We start from the raw sequence: 18,855 nt of genomic DNA, 5'->3' as shown, positions 1-18,855 counted from the left end.
CCTTATTTCAGTATATATCATGTGCATAAATAAAATATTAAAGCAAAGGCTATGAGCCAAAAAAATCTACTAGAAAAAAAATGTAGTATGTTGTGGTTAATATTGAAGGACTTTGGGCCAGATTGTGTTGATTGCCCAGCGGGAGTCTCCATTCATTCATCTATAAAAATGGAGACCATACCCATCTCCCAGGATTGTAGAGAGAGTTAAAACAAGATAACATACGTTAAGGGCTTAGGATATTATCTAGCATGTAGTTTAATAACAAAAAATTATAGTCGTATTAATAAAAATAAATGGCAACAAGAAAAAATAGCATTCTCTAAAACTATTATGACTCTAGAAGTTTCCTTATACATTATGAAATGATGTCATACTAGTCCATAATGAGCAACAAAGCATTTAAGAAGACTATGACATCATTTCTAGTATTACAGAGGGAGACAGAGGGGGGAGAGAGAGAGAGAGAGAGAGAAGGCCTCCTCCCTCCCCTCTGCTGCAGCAAAATCTTGGCTGAAGACATGAAGAGCAATAAACAATGTCCAGCTTGGGAGTAGTATTTAGGAAGCATCCATAAAGCAAAACTCATGCTGCAGTTTGGCTTCTTTCCCTTGCTGATAAAAGTGAAAAGGGGACACTTCAAAAATGCTTTCCATCTTAACCTAAAACTGGGAAAATCCTTTTCTATATAGCCGGAGAAATTTTCACACATGATATTATCGGATTTTCTACCTGATATTATCTAATTAATTATTATTAAAGACATATAATGAATATTTGGGATAGCTGGAAAAAAAAGTACCAAATATTTGTTTTACAGTGTGCAATCTCATGAAAAACAAGAACAAAAAAGTAATGGGGGAAATGCTGATGAATCATTTACCCATCAAATAATTAAGTAAATATTTGTTTGGACTCCTACTGTGGTCCAGGCACTATTTTATGTGCTGAAGATATGAGTGAAATAATTAACCAATGTCAAACGAGTTTGATTAGCAAACCGTGATACAGATCCCTGACTCACTCACAGTCCAAAAGTCAAATTCAATTCTGAATTGACGCCATAACGGTCTATTTCAATAAACTCTGGTTTATTACACAAAATCTGTCAACACACCCCTAGATAAACTTAAAATGGTCCTAGAAAATTTAGGTACCAAGAGACCTTTGGTGAGGTCATATGCCACTTCTCCAATACCCAGATAAATCTCAACAGAGCTGATTAGTTCCTATTAACAATATATCGAACACATTTTTTTGGTGGTTAGATAATAACATCATCCTTTTCCAATTCACATAAATATCCCATCGTTCAAAATCAATATAATGAGTTGCTAAACGAGCCTGGAGATTAGAAAACAGATTCTCACATAAAATATATACTGTGTGGGTTTTGTTAGATGGGAAAATGCCAAATAGATTTTTTTCCCACCAAACATGAAATGTATTCACCTACTCTGAGTGGAACCTAAAAGGAGAGGATAGTCCCAAGGGTTTTTACAATATCCAGGAGGAATAGTAAGTCTTGTCTGGGGATTTCATACCTGATTCCACTGAGTATTTTCTAAGGAAAAAAATGCAATATATTTCATGTATCTCTGAGACTAGTCCTATTCGATTTTGTTCAATATCTGAAATAAATGCAGTTTCCTTTTTTAGAGCACACTGATTTATTTTAATGAATTCATTCTCTTGTGCAAAAATATTATGTGATACTGCCTACACTCTGGAAGGGTGGTGACAGTGGCATCTGCCCCTTCCCTCTCTCCCACAATACCTACCCACAGCAGCAAGGCTCTTAGCAAGTGCTTGTGGAATGAATAAATTAAGGTTCTCATAATTACACACTGCAGAGAAAATTAAACAAGGACAATGCATTTGTCTCCTTCAACTGCTACAAATATTCATACTCACAGGTGCACACTCACAGACTTCTGGTATTTCAGGATCAGTCACTGAACATTAACTATTTTTAAAGTACATAAAAAAACTAAACTAACCTCACTGCATAAAATATTTTGGGCTGATAAGCTTGAGAGGAAATGCTATGTGAAGCCAAAGAAAGATTTAAAAGATGTTATTGATCTTCTCAGCAGGGCAGAAAATGTCTTCCATTTTTTGAAGGCAAATTACAAATGTAGCTTTTGTTGACATGAGTATATGGTGAAGTCAAAGATAACTTTAAAGAATTAAACAAAAGGTAATACCCATAACTGCCATCTCTAATCAGTATACATCCTGATGCTGAATTTGAAAATGAATATTTTTCATGTAAGGCAGAAGGCCCAGGATCAATGGATTCAACTGCTTCCATGGCAAGATGAAGGATTACTTCCTTATGTCGATAAAGCATATATAAAATCAGTTCATTTAATAACTAACAACCTCAGCCTTTAAATATGGTGCTAAAGATTAAAGCATCAGTGAAGAAGTTACAATATTTTATTCACAAAACCCAACAATACTGAGTCATTCTTAGGCTCTCATCTCTAGCGCTCCTTCTACCTGGGAAGGGTAAGCCATTTCATTTGCCCATTTAAAAACATCACTTATTAGCAAGATTCCCTCAGATAAAATCATTACTTTAGTATATTCCTGTTAAATTTAAATGACTGAATTTTCATTAAGATAGAGAATTTTTGATTTTTTTTTAGCTGCTACAATAATAAAAATCCAAAAATAAGCCAGACATATTGATATTTGTTAACAACTTGCAACCCAGGCAAAAGACATAATTCCTTAGACATCTCATAATCAAAACAGCCTTGGATAATGGCATTCTCTGCATGGGAAATCATACATGCTATAGACAATGATCAATGTAGGCTTACAGATAAAAGACCAACCATAGAGAGATTAATTTAAATAAAAACATTCCAAATCCTCCCTGATTTCCCCTCATTTAAACATCCAAACAAAACATGTGGTACCTTTTAATTTTCTGAATGAGTAGTTTCCCAATCAATGTTTCTTCGGTCAGAGACAACAAGCTGAAGAATCTATCGAAACAAAACAAAAGAAAAAAATACATATACAGATTTGTTAACTAAATATTGAAAATCGTAACTCACCAGTAAGCAAATGCACTCTTTATAATCCAGATAATAAATCTATGTCTTGAGATCTGTAGTACAAATAATGCAGTACTTGAATTTTTAGGAAGCTCGGTAATGAATTTTAAAGCATTTTTACTTTGAGACCACATAAAGCAAATCCTTTGAAAAATGGATTAAAAATAAAATGAAATAAAATTTTAAAAAAAACCCCGAAGCATTACCAGTGCATATGCAGCGATACCACCCAAGTCTAGCCTTTGAGGTTTGCTGCAGAATCCTTCTTCCGGAGCATTATCTCTACGGGCTGGCTCTAGCTCTCTAGCTCCAGACAGACGCAGTCTGCAAGCCACCAGCTCCTCTCTGTGTGTGTCGGGGAAAGGGAAGCTGCAAATTAGAAAAAGTCCCCGCAGTGGCGAAAAGGAAAATAAGGCGAGTGGGAGAGGGGAGAGAGAGCTCACTAGCCTCAGAATTTTCGAGAATGATGACAAGCCACCCAGCTCCGCCATCATTCACTGACAATAAGATGCAGCCCTGGCTTATGATTTAGCGGTTTACCATAGGGGCGTCTGGTATCAAATGCCTGACAGGCATTTTAATTGCCTCCATCCAAGTGTGTCCCCAGGAGTCGAGTCTATAAGCCTATGAATGTCATCATCTGGTCTCCTTTGTGTTAATGCCAGACACACGCACGCACACACACACACACACACACACACACACACACACTGTGCTTAAATAGAGAGTTTCCCAGCATAATATAGGATTACAAATAAATCTGGTTACGCAAACTGGACATGATAAATAGTAGTTTTGGGAATACTTATTATCTACATTAATGACATCAAAGATTGTGTGATGCTCTGTCACTGGCTGCTCATTACGATATTTTAAAAACTGAATATCCAAAATTGTTCCCTTATTGTCTACTTATATTCCAAAATAAATATCTGTGCCCAATAGAAAAATGCATATATTTATTTGTATTTTCTTAAGGAAAATTCAATACCCTTGTAACCGTGATAATTACACACTTGGCAATGTTTTCCTTACAAGGGAGAATGCAGCAAAAAACAAAGAGGATTAGGAAACCAGAGTTGATGTGTGATTTCTGTGGGCAATCTATTTTATTCCGTTTACAGACAGAAGTGAAAGGAGGTGGCAATGAGCTTGGGTACTGGGACCTTACAGTCCCTGAGGGCCAAGGCAGAGAACTGAATCTCTGGCATAATCAGTACCCCCTTTATGTTAGCAACTGAAATTAACAGATGAATATCCCTGTTTCACAGTGCCCCTTATGTAGGGAGGTTAAATGTGGAATAATTCCCTGAATTTATTGCCCTGATAGAAGGGCTGGGAAAAACGTTAATAAATAAATTATTTTTTACAGCATTGGTAGCTTCTTGCATCAGTGAATGGAGCAAAATTCAATGTATACCAAAAGGGCTGCTGTGAAGAAGGTTGCTGGGAGGGAGCATCACCATGGTTACCGGAAACAGAAAGTACTGAGAAAAATAAGGTAATGATAGAGAAAAGGGAAAGAGACTCCAGTGGAGGAAATTTAGAGTGATATGCTTCATTCTTTGCTTTCTGGAAAGAACTGTGTCTATCAGTTTTTACACTCTATTTTGAGCTCATTAAGATGAATTTACACTCTCCATTAGCCACGTTTCTTCTCCACTTTTTGATCACGAGCTAATTCTGCTTTCATAAATATTCAAATTATGGTCCTTTTGTATGAGATGGTTCCTACTTCTCTTTGCCTCAGTCCATATCCCAGTTTCAGGAACACCACTCAGCCTAGTCCACACCCTTTGTTTCATAGGTGAGAAAGCTGAGGCCCAGGGAATCTGGCCAAGGTCACAAAGCAGGCTGGTGATCCAGCAGACACACCATCCCCATTCTCTGACTTAGGTGCCCTGCTTTTCTTCTTTCACCAAGTGATTTTCTTTCTGCGCTCCCTCCCATTCTGTGTGCAAGAAAAAAAGATTCCAAAATCATCCTTTGTCTTTGATTTTGTGAGCCTTCCTTTATTTGCTAAAGCAGTGATCTTCGTCTTTAAAATATGTTCTACAATTCTGAGACTAGCCTTGCTTAATATCTGTGCTGTACCGTATCGGAGGTCTGAAGAATCTGGGGTATTATGTCACTGCTTTTCTTTCATTTCCAGCCCGGCAATCAGACGAATTGAGCATGATGGCCCTTTTGTGATCCTATCTTGCCGAGCCTGAACTTAATCATCATATACTAGGCACTCTGTCATCCCTGGCATCGTTCTTTCTGCAAGCATGAAATCGGACAGTCAAACTGAGCTGCCCTCCCAAGGTTCCTCCTAGTTAATAGTGTGAAGTTTCATGAGGTTACCCAAAATAATGAAACTGGAAAACTGGGAGCCCAGGTTAAAAGAAAAAAAATTAAGAGAGAATTCATTCAAAAACAACCACGGGGGGGGGGGGGGCGCAATATTTGTTAAAATCTTTCTGAGTCAGCAAAAATTGTGATTAGGATTTTGACCTTGATGCACTGTGTTTATTTCCTTCATAAAATGTTCTTTCAATATTCAGTTGTTATGACTCATTGCTTTTAGGTTAACTCATCCATAGGTAGGATCAGATTGACTTTTCTGATGTCTAAAATAAAGTTGCTGCCACCACTACTGTTCTCTGCCCCCAGTATGTCAACTATCAAATAAAGAAATCACATTTTAAAAAAACAATTACCCTAGTAAAATTACAGGAGATTTCAGATTTCAGTTAATCTTACCTACTGGTTAGGATTCTTCTCTTCCAAAAAGTGTTCCTTAAATATGATCTCTCTGTTAAATGTCTATTTTTCTTCAGTGATTTGGACACTAAAGTTATTTTTCAAAACAAATGTTCTAATATGTTATATAAATTATTAATAATATGGTGTTCATTTCTGAACACAAAAAATAATGCACAAATGATGTCATTTCTTGAAACATAAGTCATATTTTGTCAGAATCTCCTAAAGCACACATAATAGTCCTGGTCAGTCTAAAAAAATAGTGCAGCTTCAAAAATATTTAATACTTTTCAGGAGTCATTTTTGAGAAGACCTGCTTTGTCATTGAGAATGAGTTGGTAAATTCTTTTTCTTTTTTTCTTTTTTTCTTTTCATTTGTTAGTGGAAGGAACTATTACTTTAACATGTCCATTGTAGAGTAAGCACTATATAATTCTTCCCTTTAATTACATTCTAAGAATACAAAATGGCAGATAATTGAGAGCCTTTCATGATTTTTTGTATTTTTTATATTTATGCTCTATGAGCCTAAACTGTACTGCTTTCCTTATCCTTTCTCTCTTTGACAATATTCTGGACCTTGGCTTAGTACCATTCATCAGTTCATCTAACCAGTTTTGATGACACACATACATATATTTCAAACACTTGATTAAGTTCTAGGTATGGGGGAAAAACATTTCCTTCTATAGGACCTTTAATTATAAGGAGGGGTCATAAAAATAGAGAAGAATCTAAGCTGACACGTTCTCTCACTTTGATGACACACTATGTCTCTGCCCTGTGTTACAATCTGCTGCATCTCAGATCCTGATCTTTAAGAATCTGATTTAACTATATCCCCAAATTCAGTTAGCTCAGCCCTGTGGCTCTTCTGGAAGACCCTTAGTTTTACTCCCTAAATATCCTGGCCTATGTATATCTGTGTCACTCTTGGAAGTTCTTGAGGAATGAAAAGTGGAGGTATTTCTTCCTTACCTCCTTGAAGTCTTTGGTCATAGAATCATCTTCCCAGCCAAGGCTTTCCTGACTACCATAATGAAGTCTGCAACCATGTCCCTCCCACCACGCTTCATCCCTGCTCCTTCTTTCCCTTTCCACAGCACTCATCACCTTCCATCACACCACAGACTTGTATTTATTATTTACTATTGTTTACTATTTATTACCTGCTTCCCTCTGATATGTCCCGTGAGGGAAATCATCTTTACGTGTTTGGGATGCTGGTGTATCCAAAGCACCCAAAACAGTGGCTGGGAACATAGTAGCATTCAAAGTACTTTTTTAAATGAGTAAATGTGAAAATCACATTAGTGGATGAATTGAAGCATTTAAGCACAAGACAAGGCTTTGTGTTTCATATTGAATTCCTTGCTCTATATATTCAGTCTTCCTTAATTGTATTTTATTTGTATTATAAATCACATTTTCCCATGGAATCAATATTTTTTGTTATTTCCATTAAAGGATATACATTTATTTAAAATAGGGACTTGTCTCCTGCTTTCTTTGAATTCTGCAAAGTACCTAGCGTGGGACTGTCAGCTCTTAAATGCTGAGAAAGAGCTTATTTGATAAATAATGCTTGTATTGGTGTTAAACTGCTAACATTTAATCTCTAGATTATTAAATAAAATGAGAATAGTTAATAAATCTATATTACCTTGTGGTCGAAATGCTTAGAAGCAGCTTTTTATTTAATTAAAAAAAGTTTCAGATTTTATTTTTAGGTAATCTCTACACCCACTGTGGGGCTCGAACCCACAACCCCAAGATCAAGGTTCACATGCTCTACCAACTAAGCCAGCCAAGGCACCTCTGAAGTGGCTTTTTATAAATTGACTATATTTACTATACTTTGCACTTAAAAATTAATAATAGAAATAATAATTAGATATAATAGAAATAATTACAGTTTTACATTATACTCTTAAATTTGTCATTTTAAATATAAGCAGTTATCTGGGTATTTTACAAATTATTATGACATTCAAATTCACTGCACACTGTTTGCCTTATTTACCACAGATGGCATCTTTTCTTCCCACAAATTTTGTCCCCTCAAAAGCATACCGTGGTCAGACTCTATGGCCCAGCACCCTCCCCGCTATAAGACCTACTGAGTCAGAATTTCCATGGGATGGGCCTGATACCTATGTGTTCAAGGTGACTTAAATACCTGAAAAACCTGGGGAAATACCACTTCCAGGGGGGTATACTCCTTCAAGGGCAGTCTAGAAAACTTGGGTGTTTTGTCTGCAGATTGAACTCCTGCTGATCACAGGTAATCAAACTGCTCACAAAGCCTCCTTAGTTAGGGTTAATTGATGCTTTACTTGCTTATCGGATATATCGATAGTAAGAGTCCCAGTTCCTAACATAAAGATTTAATAAACATTTGTTAATGCAAAAAAAAAAAAAGTATTCTGTGGTCAAACAGACAAAAAAGAAGAAAGAAAAATGTCACAACTAGCATATCAGTCTGAATTATATGAAATGTTGAAATTCCATTACTTTTTAACCTATAAAATGGCAATTCTTGTGGTTCAACCTAATACCTGGAAAAGTTATAAAAGGAAGCAGAATGGAGTAGAGTGAACTGTACAAAATGTCCCAGTCTCCAAGCAAGGGCAAGTGTTCAATGGCCACTAATTAAAATACGACAAGTTTCAAATCCAATCTGTGGCACCTTCCAGAATATTACAAATTATGGGGAAGCATAGCCCCCAAAACTATTGATATCTTTTAAGGCCATGAGGCACTATGATTCATTGAGGATCTGAAAATCTTCTAGAAATGTTCTTGAATTCTTTGACAAATTCAATAGTAACTCTCTAGATCTCATATTCTAAAATGCATGGGCAAATAGAATCAATGTAGTATCATCAGTGAAAGATATGCTTTAGGGGATTCCTGATTTATGGAATGAATAACAACTGTTGGGAGTTAAAAGACAATCACTAAGCACCAAAAGGATAAATTTATCTAAATTACTCATGTGGTTTTCTTAGGTTTTTCGGGGCAAACTACAAAAATTAATAGCATAAACGAGGCTGAATTATCCTTTATAAAAATAAATAACCAATATCTTGAGAAACTCATATATAGGATTTTGAGAGCAGATAATGAACAAATATATTGTAGATGGACAAAAATCCCTCTCCCTCAATAAGATCTTTAAATCATTTGACTACTGCCCCCAATTCTTGTTATGATTAAAGAGGATGAACTATATTCTTAGCTTGTTGTGTACTTTACCTTTCATTAACTTTCACTAGGTATTTTATGCTACTGAGCTGGATTTTTTACTTATTTAAAATTTGAAAATAGACTGTTATTATCCAGGCCTCAAGTCCTCTAATTATTTGCCTTATTTTATATTTAAACTATCTCTTACACATATAACCAGTAGAAAAAAATTTTAAACCAGGATATTCAGTATTTCCACTGAATTTAGATAAAGAATGAATCAAAAATGAGGCATGTTTATAAAGAAGGAAAAAGCCTACTGACATATGGGTCACCCCTGGTCATCTTTGCCATCTTCACTGTGATTCTGATTAGACTTGTCCTGCAGCAGGAAGGATGAATATATTCTAAGCAAGGAGGGTGAGGAGTAAGGCAAGATAACTGGACTACTTTCCAATTGCCCTTGTATCATGCTTTAATCCTCTGAGTCATCATGATCAGTTTGGCTTCACAATTTCATTTTAAATCTTAGTGTGGTGATTTTTTTTTTCTAAAATTCAGTTATATTCTTATCCAAATATAAGGACAACATACATTTCAAATTATTTTTGGGTTACGCACCATTTTTAACCTCAGAAGTATTCATATTTCACAGGAAATTTTTCACAGGTAGTTTTAAAAATAATGTACTTTTGTTTTTCTTTTTCTAAGATTTTATTTATTTGAGAGAGAGAGAGAGAGAGAGAGAGCATGAGTAGGGGGAGGGGCAGACGGAGAGGGAGAAGCAGACTGCCTACTGACTCGGGAGCCCGAAGTGGGGCTCAATCCCAGGACCCTGAGATCATGAACTGAGCCGAAGGCAGCTTCCCAATGGCCCGAGCCACCCAGGCACCCCACTTTTGTTTTTCTTAATTCCATTAATGTCCTTATTTCACTTATCAAGGCAAAGCCAAAAAGATGATGTAAATAGAGGAGAGAGAGAAGTTTTTCTCATTGTCAGCACTCAAAATACAATTTGACTGCAATTTAGTGAAATAGCTAGCCCCAAGGCCATATTTAGGTTGTATATGCCATTACCAGGAAGGCTTAGGAAATGACAGCACCAAAGTTCTATTTTGCTCACACACTTTCCCCAAAGTAAACTGAACTGGACTTCTTTTTTAAAAACAGTGCGATGTGAACTGCAATTCTGAAGAATAATTACAGGTTCAATTCATCAAGTCATAATCTCATTATGCTCGAAGAACTAGGTTGGGAATAAAAACACTCCTCAGTTGTTGAAAAAAAAAGCTTTAATGGCAGAACAACTGAAACTCTCACACATGGCTGGTGGGAGTACAAATGAGTGTGAACACTTCTGAAAACTCTTTGGCAATTTCTAGTAAAGTAAAATGTATGTCTACCTTATCAGCCAGTAATTTCATTTCAAGGTATATACCCAGGAGAACTGAATACATATGTTTACCTAAACACATTTTTTAAAAAACTGTTCTTAGCTTTATTCATAATATCATGAAATCAGAAACCACTCAAATGCTCAGCAATAGTAGAAGATATTATGGTATATTCACAAAATGCATTAGTACACTGAAAAAATAGAATGAAAAAGAATTACTGTTGCATGCAACTCTATAGATGAATGTCATAGGCATCATGATAAGTAAGAAACAGACACAAAAGACTACATACTATATTATTCCATTCATACGAAATTCAAGAACAGACAAAACTAATGTTCAGAAATAGAAGTCAGAATAGTGTTTATGTCTATGGGGATTAAAACAAAGGGTAGAATTGACTAAGAAGAAGCACAATGCCTTCTTGTGGCAGTTGGGGGTGTACAATTGAGATGTATGTGCTATATTAAGGTGTAGCATACCTCCGTAACAATAATAATAAGAAGAAGAATAAAATACTATGATGCCCTTGGTTTAGAAACTCTTTGTTTACAGCAGCACATTTTAGGATCTGGAGTGAACATTCTGCAAAAGGGTTCTGGTCTGAACATACATACACAGGTATGTAAACATGGCTGCGTAAGCGAAGGCCCTATGAGGATTATGTGTTTGTTAAATAAATGAGCTGTGAGGGGGATATATTCCTTAGAAGGGAGAGAACATTTTTTTAAAGATTTATTTATTTATTTATTTGAGAGAGAGAGAGAGAGAGAGAGAGAGAAAGAGAGAGAGAAAGCGTGAACTGGAGGAGGGGCAGGAGAGAAAGAACCTCAAGGAGACTCCATGTTGAGCACAGAGCTTGACACAGGGCTCAATCTCACGACCCTGAGACCATGACCAGAGCTGAAATCATGAGTCAGAAGCTTAACCGACTGAGCTACCCAGCTGCCCCGGGAGAGAACATGTTACATGGGCTTTTAATAAATAAATAGGAAACTGAAGTAAAAAACTATATAGTAAAATGTATATCTTAGAAATGTAGCAACATGTGAAAGTACTTGTCTATAGCAATACATACTGAACTACACTATGATGACAAAAGCGTGGACAGTTAAGGTGCTTTTTTATACTGTCCCTTTCACACAAATCCCTCACCCCCTGATGCCCACCATAATCACCACTTTACTTCAAAATCATCTACTTCTTTGCTTCCAATCCAAATCTTACACATCCTTTTTGGTCCGTTTAATGTTCTGCTTCTTTTATGAAGGCTTCCAGAACAGCCCCACCACACAGTGCCACGAAGCACTTAGCTTTCTCAGAATCACCACCATATCAAAGAAAACAAAATCACCATGACACCATAATGACTTTATATACGGCCTTGGGCTGGTCTTACGTTGTTTATATTCATTTATTTATTCTAATATTGACCAATTAAAAAAGCATAAGACACAATTCTAATATTAATAAGTACCTATAATGTGCCAATTTCTTTCAACACATTGTTTTATTCAACACTTTTGAGAGTTATGAACTTCCATTTTACAGTTGAGGAAATATTCCCAATTAGGTTTAGTTATATGCCAAGCACACAGCTGGTAAGTGGTGAAGGAGAAATTCAATCCCTGGACTTCTGAGTTAATTAGTTTGTAATTCAGCCTAACAATTCTAAGGTGTCATCAGAAGAGAGGAGATAAATTAAACATAGAATTAACAATGTTCCATTTTTCCAGGGCACATACTTTAAAGACAGACTCTATTAGTCTAAGTGTGCATAAAAGAGATAGTATTAGAAATAAACATTTTTACTTTCAGAATTACTTCAGTTTCTATCAGTTCATATAGAAACAATGTGTATGTGTGAACACAAGCCTTCCTATAGTGAAGGAAGACATAATTTTATTAACTATTTGGTCTAATCCTGGAAGAGCAACATGCATGGGGTATATGCTCAGGTGTTTTTGAAGAACTTCATTGCTTGACAGTATGAGCTTATTTTGTATGTTTTTAAACCTCTTGTTGAAATTAACATGTCTTAGAAGTATAGATTAGTATAGTATACCTGTCTTACATAGTCAATTACTCCCCTCATTTTATTATATCAAGGTAGGAATAATCGAATACCATGGTTAATCTTAAAGGTTACATCAGAAAACATTATATCAATATCATATGCAAATGCATGTCTTGTTTAAATTAACTTGAATTATTTACAGTTAAATTCTAGGTGTGGGACACTCTTCTTTCAAATAACTCATTTCCTCCATCAAGTCCTTCCTCAAATATTATCTTCTTAGTGAGGTTTAACTTGACCCTTGCAATCTGCAATTCCCATTCCCAATCTCCTTTATCTTATTTGGCAGAATACTTATAATTTTGTAATACACTATATAACTTATTTATTGTGCTTCTTCTTTATTGCCTGTCTCTCCTCATTCATTTGTAAGCTCCAGAAAGGCAAAACTCTTTGCCTTCTCATTTGTTCACTAATCTCCCCAGGTACTTAGAACTGGGCTTGGTACATAATCGGCACAAAATGAATATTCACTGAACTCATGCATGCATGAATGAATGATTACAGTTATAACACTAAAACTCATATTAAAAAGCATGAATTATCTCCTAAAAAATCTGAAGTCTGAGTTGAAACAGTTGACAAAATCTGTAGAAATCACTAGTTTCAGAAATAACTTGACAAAACAAATGGTGTAATTATTTTATTTATTTTTATGTCTTGGTTAACTATTTAAATATACAAGTCTTAGGCTTTTCATCTGTGACACATTTATAGCCATGTTAGGTACATCTCTTTCTGTAGATATTTACAAATAGTTATCTGTTTGTTTATTATTTATTTTGACAAAAACTCTTCTAGCATTTTTTTACATGCTTGTGAATCCTTAGTTAAAACTTGCATGTTTATCTTTAGCTTTCCAATCATCTAAAAGTTGATACAAATTGCTTTCTTTCACTACATACAACCAGCTTATAGGAAATCCATATTTATAGGAGAAATGGGAGACCATGGAAGAAAATGATGAGATTTAGTGTTGAGGAATTCTCACTCAGTGAAATTTTCATTTAACAGACTGTCAAGCAGAATTATCTTCAGGAGTTACGAATTTCTTGGCCGATCTTCCTGGAAGCAGGAAATGAACCTTTATTTTATTGAATGTCTCTACAAAATGGGACCATTGCAATTTAATTGAAGAATAAATAACGGCACAAAGTCAAAGGCCAAAAAATCAAATGCTGCATTGCATGATGTTAGTTCTAAAATCCTGATTTCTTTTTGAAAAATGTTAAAAGGAATTATGCTGGTCATTGCTTTCCAAGCTTTCAAGATTGTTATCTCAATATTCTAAACCTTTTTCATTCCTTCAATACTTGGCAACTTTGTAGAATTGGAGTCCTAGCAATTCTTGAGAGCCCAATCCATTTGAATTAGGCAGTCTTTAACCTTAACATTAGTACCAGATTATTCTGAAAAGGTTTAAATTCTACAAGCTCTTATAGCATTTTCTTTCAGCATTAAATATTTCCAGGTCAAATCATAAAACGTCTGCTGTGATGGTTTAATAAATGCAATGTCATATGTGGAATGATTTCCGAAAATGTATATATTTTAAAAAAATATTTTGTGAATAGTCCAAATCCACATTCCAAAAACTTATGAAATCCAAATTTATTCTCTCTTCTGTTTAGGGGAGAATTTACCCTACGATCACAGCCACCAGAAAATACACATACAGTTTCTTAGTTCCTACCATTCCTCTTTCTTTAATTCTTAACCAAGGGTACATCAGAGATGAGAAGAGGGAATTCACTAGTGATGCAAGTAGTTATTTGAACATAGTTTAATAAAACAGTTTGGCAGGACAACAAACTTTGAACATTTAGAATAAATCCAATGCTATATCTAAATGTGCACTAAAGTCCTAAATCCTCTTATTGGTTAGAATTAGAGAATATAGATTATGAATATCAAACCCCTTGTAAAAAGAAAGGGGAACTGGAGTGGAGAGTGGGAATACTTTTGTTTCATCCAACCATCAGATTTCTAGGCTGCAAAAGACTCTAGGTAAAACATATACTGGTTTGAAATTAAAAGGAAATATTAGACATGATCCATGTCTATATATGGACAATCCTTCTCAACAGTACCATCCAATTGGCTAGAAAGAGTTCATGTGGGAAGAATTCTATATGGCAATGTTTGAAATTACATTATATTTATACTATCATTTTCCATAGTTCGGTGGCTTCCCCCCTTTGCTTCTAATAGCAAATATATAATTGAAGAAGTAAGAGTTTAAATTAAAATGAAATTTAATATGTTGGGGGAAAACTCAATTTTTTTTCTAGATATTATCCATCTACTGTGACTTATTTCTCAAATGGCTGCAGAAGCAGCCATTCTAAGTATCTGAGCCAATGAATCTGTCTGGGAGAGAAATTTCCACATCCCTAAGAACACTAACTTTTTTCTCAAACTGCCATGCTCTTGTGTGCTTTTTTCTTCCTCTCCCATTCTCCATGCTTTGTCTACCCCTTTCCAACACTTCCTTCTCCTTTAACCCCAAACTCATGGGTAGCATGGTCAAGGAAACAGGAAAATATTTAAGGAATCATTTAGACAAACTTTTCTCTACCCAAGTCTTTGGCTTCATTTTAGTTGAGGGCAGACTTTACGTGTTTTACAGCATTTTCTTTCTACAATATCTGGTAGATTCTTTTTACATTGGTGCAGAATAAATAATTTGTTTCTCGGGTGTTGACTCAGAAAAAAAATAGAATTGGAAATGGGGAGAAAAACATGTAGCTTTTGTGGTCATTGTACATAATACTCCAGCACGTTATCAATTTATTTCGAACTCAGTAGAACTAAGGAAATAAGGACAAGAGAAGAGAACGCCCAGCTTACAGAAACCTTCTGCTGAGACACCTGTGAGCACATAGACGCCCCATTAGAAAAGAGCAGGTGGTCCTTCAGTGAGAGGTTTTTCTACATGGCAATGGCTGATTATAAGTCTCTTGGAATTTGTATTTTAATTTGGAAGCGCTCAGTAGGATGTAGGATTGATTGATTGGCTGATGACAGAAGGGGAAGTAGAGCCTGTATTAAGTGGCATAAAGAATACAGAAAGGGAAACCTTTGAGAAATTGGCAGTCAGGACATTCCATTAAAAGCCAAGTGCAACAAAAGAGAAACTTATTTTATAACAGGGAAAAACTTTGGAAAGGGGTGGAGGTGGAGGGGAGCAAAGGTAATAAAATAGCACAGAAATGCTAAGATTGACCCAGTGCTATTTGTGCATCATCTGAAGGAAAAAAGTAAATAAAAACTGGTGACATGTGTTAGGAGGGCTGAGACACGCAAATCAGAAGGAAAAGTAAGAATAGGGAAGAACGGTAGAGAGGAGTTGGAAGATCAAGAGCTTTGGAAGCAAACAGGGTTTCATTTATAAACCAGGGAGCCTGTCTGACAGGTGAGGCGGGCTGAGGCACTTGAAAGATCTTATTCAGTGGCTGGCATTACTGAATGCCCAGCTGGGTCTGAACAAGAGTAGTTTTAAACAGGGACATTGTTCCAAAGAAATCTTAAGTTTCATGTGCCCTCCAGTGCAGCCTTATAAATCTTGAACAGCATCAATATTCACCCACCACCTGCAATCAGCTTTACTCCAGAATTTGCTGGACACAGCAAGTCCCTAACAGGGAATATTTTAATTTGGATGGCTGGCCCTCTACTCAGGACTTACATGTATTGATGATATGCAAATTAGCTCAGTTCAGAAGCTGTCCCATCAATAGCATAAATTAAGTGTATCCTATCCTGAGGATTATCTTGGAAAGAGAGAATGTCACCCTCAATATGCCTATGGCCTAGAGGTAAGCAGTCAGCCATCTCTGAGAGAGGGAGAGTGAAAAACAAAGAGTATTTCATTACGATGGACTGGCTGACTGCATTCCTCTTTAGGTTAAGTGCTTGATTACTTACGTAAAATATCTTTGCTCAGAAAACTTTTACTTTTAACATCTGTGCAGCCAAAGAAGAGATTCAAGGTTAGCATTTTGATCAAGAGCCCCTGATACCACACATAGGCAAATAATGAGTGAAAATAATCTTAAATTGTGACCTTTGTGGTAACATTGCATATTTCACTGAGAAACAATCACCTCTAGCATAGGACACCTGTTTTGTCCGAGTGAGAATGGATCTGTGAACGTCTCTTATGCATTCCAGGTAACTTAGGGTTAATAAACAAAGAGCTAAAGTCCCCAGAGAGGAAGATCGCAAGATTGTATGATAAATGTAAGAAAAAGAAAACAGCTTTGTTGTTATGATACGATTTTTTTAAAAGAACTTATAAATCACAGCTGGAAATAGATGATTAAAGGAAATTCAGATATAACTCACTCTACAATGCAATTTAAAGACAATTTCTATTGAATTTGCAATTCCTTCCAATACATGTTATCTAGCCAGCTTGTTAGGACACCATCAATGAAGAATAATTTTTAAAGTCGGATTTAATAATAGGTAAAGGGAAATGGTGAGAATATTCTTGAGGCCTGATTACAAGTGAACTGGTCAAGTGGTGAACTTGTGTGAGGTGGCTGAACTCACTGTTCATGATTCCATAAGAGTTGGAGACAATGGAGGTGCTCACAGTGAGGGGCATGGACAGTCAATGGAGGTAGGAGGAATCCTGGAGTCTGCACAGCTGTTAGAAGCTTTGGAATAAGTGAACATACAACCATATTGAATGAAAAAGGCATAAACAGAACAGTATCTCTACCAAGACAAATATGCATCAGGCATGTTGCAATAAAGGTATTTGGGGGAGGCAAATGGAAATGGAGATCAGAGCTAAAAAGAAAAATTTTAAATAATATGAATAAAGAAAAGGAACTTTCCTATTCTAATGATCATGTGTCCCCAAAAATGAAGATCATGAACTCAATTCTTTGTAACTGTGGTTCAAAACACCACCACCACCATCACCATGGCCAAAAAACATTGTGAAACCTTGAGACCCTGCAAGGTTATGAAGTGAATCCTGCCATCACTCCTCCCAGTACCATCTATGGGGCAGAGGCTGTGAAAGTGGAGAACATGGCTATAGCTCCCACCATTTTTTCTGGACTCCACACAGACCTGTGCTAAATGCTGGGTTTCACCATTGTCGATTCACAAGTCTAGGGGTGGCCCAAGAGTCCACTGTGTATTTGTGTAACACCCTAGGTGATTCTGGTGCCATTGGTTCATGGAATACATTTTGAAAAAAACACTACCACAGAGGAAAGAAAGAATGAAAGAAAGAGAAAGCAAGCAAGCAAGCAAGCAAGCAAGCAAGCAAGCAAGAAAAGGAAGGAAGGAAGGAAGGAAGAAAGGAAGGAAGGAAGAAAGGAAGGAAGGAAGAAAGGAAGGAAGGAAGAAAGGAAGGAAGGAAGGAAGGAAGGAAGGAAGGAAGGAAGGAAGGAAGGAAGAAAAGAAAAGAAAAGAAAAAAGAAAAAAAGAAAAGAAAAGAAAAGTTGTTTGCTCACCAAATGCAAAGGTATTTCTCTCTTGTGCCAATGAAACCAACAGGGGTTCTTAGTATTCCTTCTTCATTAGCTACAGTCAGTAATAACAGGTATATCCAGAAAAAAAATATTGCTCTAATCAAGGACATTTTAAGATTAATTATTTTGTTTCACATTGATTGTTAAGGGCCAAATGAAGACAGAAAGAGGATTCCAAGATTGTACTTACGACATATACTTTAAATAAACTCTACAAATATTGCTCATAAAATTATAACATTGTTTCACCATTCTTGTCATATTTCTATCAACTAATGCAAGTTTTGAACTTGATGCTTGTGAACTTGGAGCCCCAGAAAAAAGCTTATTCTTTCAACTGCAAAGCAACCATAAAGTGAGACACATTTATGTCAGATGAAAGCACAACATGACTTTAGCTTTCACAGGGTTTTACCTTGATTAGGAAACCTCTATCGAGAATTTGGGGCCAGCACAGGCAGCACCCACAGGGGAGTAGGCCTATAAGTATGTTAACGTGAACATGGTCTGCAAAGCTTCAGACTGATTTCAGAGCTTGTGAATTCCAGCCCACTGGAATCTACTTGAGAAAAGCCAAAGGATTCTACTATGATCTAGAAAACTACTCCAGGATGAGATAGGGAGGACAGGGAGCAGATGTCCTTAGTCCCAAACTGGGTTCAGATGGCCTCTGAAAGGTCTTGTTCCCATGGGTCTCTATAGATAATAATGGGAAACTTTTATCAGGGGTTTATTAAGGACTAGTCACTTTTTTGAGCATTTATTTATATCAACTTATTTAATCTTCATAGCAACTCTGAGGTAGTTATTGTTATACCCGTGTCACAAACTAGAAAACCAAAATTCAGGTAGATTATAAACTATTGGATATGAACTCC

At 36.1% G+C, this 18,855-nt stretch overlaps 1 protein-coding gene across 22 annotated transcripts in view; it reads right to left on the bottom strand.

The window, feature by feature from the left end:
• Positions 1 to 18,855, bottom strand: part of MAP2 (microtubule associated protein 2) — a 282,492-nt gene that overhangs the window by 142,677 nt on the left and 120,960 nt on the right. For 5 of the 22 annotated variants that reach the window (XM_027588655.2, XM_027588650.2, XM_027588662.2 and 2 more), the window contains exons 1-2: positions 3,278 to 3,496; positions 2,931 to 2,999 (exon numbers count right to left, since the gene is read on the bottom strand). The gene's annotated coding sequence lies outside the window, so the exon portion shown is untranslated. Of the gene's footprint in view, positions 1 to 2,930; positions 3,000 to 3,277; positions 3,499 to 18,855 lie in introns of those variants that run through there. The other 17 variants (XM_027588654.2, XM_027588657.2, XM_027588660.2 and 14 more) reach the window with 7 other exon arrangements.

Source organism: Zalophus californianus, chromosome 3, assembly GCF_009762305.2.
Source record: "Zalophus californianus isolate mZalCal1 chromosome 3, mZalCal1.pri.v2, whole genome shotgun sequence".
Classification (NCBI taxonomy): domain Eukaryota; kingdom Metazoa; phylum Chordata; class Mammalia; order Carnivora; family Otariidae; genus Zalophus; species Zalophus californianus.
The sequence above is the reverse complement of the archived record's forward strand: the minus strand, read 5'-3'. Positions and strand labels throughout refer to the sequence as shown.